Source organism: Lactuca saligna, chromosome 5, assembly GCF_052625555.1.
Source record: "Lactuca saligna cultivar CGN05327 chromosome 5, ASM5262555v1, whole genome shotgun sequence".
Lineage (NCBI taxonomy): Eukaryota > Viridiplantae > Streptophyta > Magnoliopsida > Asterales > Asteraceae > Lactuca > Lactuca saligna.
The window spans coordinates 103,279,090-103,282,307 of record NC_136421.1 but is presented as its reverse complement, the minus strand read 5'-3'; positions in this window follow the sequence as shown (position 1 = coordinate 103,282,307).

The following is a 3,218-nucleotide window of genomic DNA, read 5'->3' as shown; positions in this document are numbered from 1 at the left end:
ATACCCAACCCATTTCCTCGAACCGATCCAATAATACTTGCAGAGTCTTCCAAATGACCGGACCACCTTACCAGGTCTTCAGCCAATCTAGAACACTCTCAAAACCTTCAGCCAATCTGGACCGCCCTCCAGGGCCTTCAGTCGGGCTGGACCGTCCCCCGAGCCTTCAGCCTGACTGGTACGCCTACCGGCCTTCAGTCTATCCGGACCGCTCGACTAGTATCCGTCATTCCGAGTTATCTCTCCGGGAAATCCTCCCATGCATACTGTTCTAGCCCTCTAGGGGTTCCGAACTCTATCTCCATCATACATACTCGATCCCAGCCTGATCCCAGGCCCTCCACAATCAATGCCATAGGTCTGTATCCCACCCCGCATTCCTGCTACTCACCCATACCAGCCTGCTCTCGGCTGATAGAAATACCGTTGAATCCCTAGCAGCTAAACAATGTCTCAAGCCTATCAACCATCCGGATAATTTCCAATTCTCCCCCACATAGGGCACTGACTATCAACCATCGGTCGCTATCACCGACCTCCCAAAACAGCCTTGCACAAAACCCAACACTTACACGCAGACTGATTCCCACTAGCACTAGCGACCTTCGCAAAAACACATTTCAACACTGATCATTCCGCTCGAAAGAAACTCAATCTTCAACTATCCACTCCTCAGACTGCAGATGCTACCCGACATTCAAACCAACGCCGTATTTCCACTAATGACCCTCATGAATTATAAACAACAAAAACCCAAACTCTAACACATAGCCATACCAAACCCTCAAGGAACAACGGATACCAGAACGAAAAACCACACAATGAGATTAGAAGATAATAATGCTCCATAATAATCACAAGATAAAAAGATATCAAGAAAGGAACATACCCGAAGCTGCATCTGGCACTGCTCTGACCTTCTCTGCTGAAAGCTGAAAAGCACGACCCTGAGCCCTTGGGGGCTCCGCTCCACCCTGACCTCCACCTGTGATCCTCAAAATGGCCGGTGGTGGAGCCTGCACAGGTCCTGCAGCAAGCTGTGGGCAGTTCAATCTCAAGTGCCCAACCTGATGACAATGATAACAAATCCTCAAATCCCAAACAGGCGCTGACTGCCGACAATCCTTCGCATAGTGCCCCTCCTTTCTGCACTTGCGGCATGCACCACCAGATCGACAAACTCCGATGTGACCCCTCCCACACTGCCCACAAACGTGGGTGCCCTGATCTCCCATCCTGGAATCAACGGTCTTAGACCATTTCATCGCCGGTTGCGACTGCATCGGAGATTGCCTCAGCTCACGCAACTGCAACTCAATATCTAACTCACGCCGCCTGGCGGCCTCCTGCAACTCCAACAAAGTATCGCACCTCTGTGCGGACACAAACTATCTAATATCTCTCTTCAGCATACTCAGATATCGGAACATCTGAGCCTGCTCCGAAGCGAACTCAGGGCAAAACATTGCCCTCTCAGTAAACATCCTAGTGATCTTCGTCACCGACTCTGAATCCTGCTTCAGCTCAACGAACTCCAGAGCCAACCTCTCCCTCTCGACCTGTGGAACATAACGAGTGCTAAACATCTCTCTAAACTGATCCCATGAAACCGCAGCCCTGTGCACATCCGAGTATGACCACGTGCTCAATCTCCACAATCCTTTGCCCCGAGCCTTAACAGATTCAGAGCACACCTCACCCTCTGATCAGCAGGGCATGAACACGTGAAGAAACACCCCTCCACGTCTGATAACCATCTCATAGCAACGATCGGGTCCTGAACTCCATCAAAGGTGGGAGGCTTTGTATTCTCGAAGTCCCGATACTGAAAACATCTACTAGCTCCTCCCCCTGCTGCTGCTACAGCCGCTGTAGCCACCGCGGCAGTCGTCTCAGTGAGAGCCACATAACGCTCATAAAAATACTCGACCATGGCGGTCTTGATCGACCCAAACAGTTCCAGCAGCTCAGCCCGGAACAACGCAACAACCTCATCATGAAGGATCTCACAAATCCTCGCATCCAATCAAGCATATGCTGGCTCCGGCTGATCGTACCTCTGCGTCCTCTTTTCACTTAATTTGAAAACCATTTTAATTTCTCTTTTAAAAACTCTCCTTGATTTGAGACTAGATTCACACGAATGTTCCTCCAATTCACTCAAACCAAGGCTCTGATACCAACTTGTAACAACCATAAATTTCAACAAAATTTCAACTTTTCAAAACAACCCATTTTAATAATGTTATTACAAAAAGGTTTTCAATACTTTTATTATCAATTATTCCCAGAACCATGTCATAAATATAAACACGAGGAGCGGTACGATCACGCCTTCGCCTTTCCATGGTCTCCTGAAGAACCTGAAAAACATTTAAACCACTGTAAGCCCGAAAACTTAGTGAGATACCCCCAAAATACCAACCACATATACACCCTTCCAGGCTACGACCTTCCGGTCCAAAACATATTGCCTTCTGGCCCATAACATAGTGCCTTCCGGTCCATAACATAAATAGCATACATAACATAATAGAACATAGAACAGCCATGCATATCGGGTCTACTGTGTGATTGGTCCGCCGTATCGGGCCTTCAGTCCACCGGGTCCACCCTCCGAGTCTAGTCATGTCCTTCGAGTCTGCAGTGTGGTTGGTCCGCCCACACCGAGCCTTCAACCCACCTGGTCCACTCTCTAAGTCTACAGTATGACTGGTCCATCCGCATCGGGCCTTCAGTCGACCTGGTCCACTCTCTAACCCTCGGCATGTCTGGTCCGCCCTCATGGGGCCTACAGCCTATCCGGACCGCTTGTTGGGCCTTCGGAATAACCGGCCCGCCCTGAGTATCTTGGCCTACAGCACAAAGCAGGACCCGCCTCAACCCAACTCCAGTCCAAACAACCATGTGCACATAACATACAATCATATAACAGTTCATAGTCAACTAACCGATCAAGAAGATCACATAACATATCATTACCCTAACCAGGATACCGACCTAACCGGTCACTAGCATAGCATCACCCTACATATCAAGAAAACCGACCTTAACCAGGTCTCTAACATATACCATCCTAGCTACCAAGATGCAGACATATCAAAGCAATAACATAACAACAAATACCTGGCTCTCAATCCGATAAAGGGCCGGCCTAGGTGCCTTAGACCCTGTCGATATAGTGAGAATAACTCACCTCACGAATGCCGATACTCTGA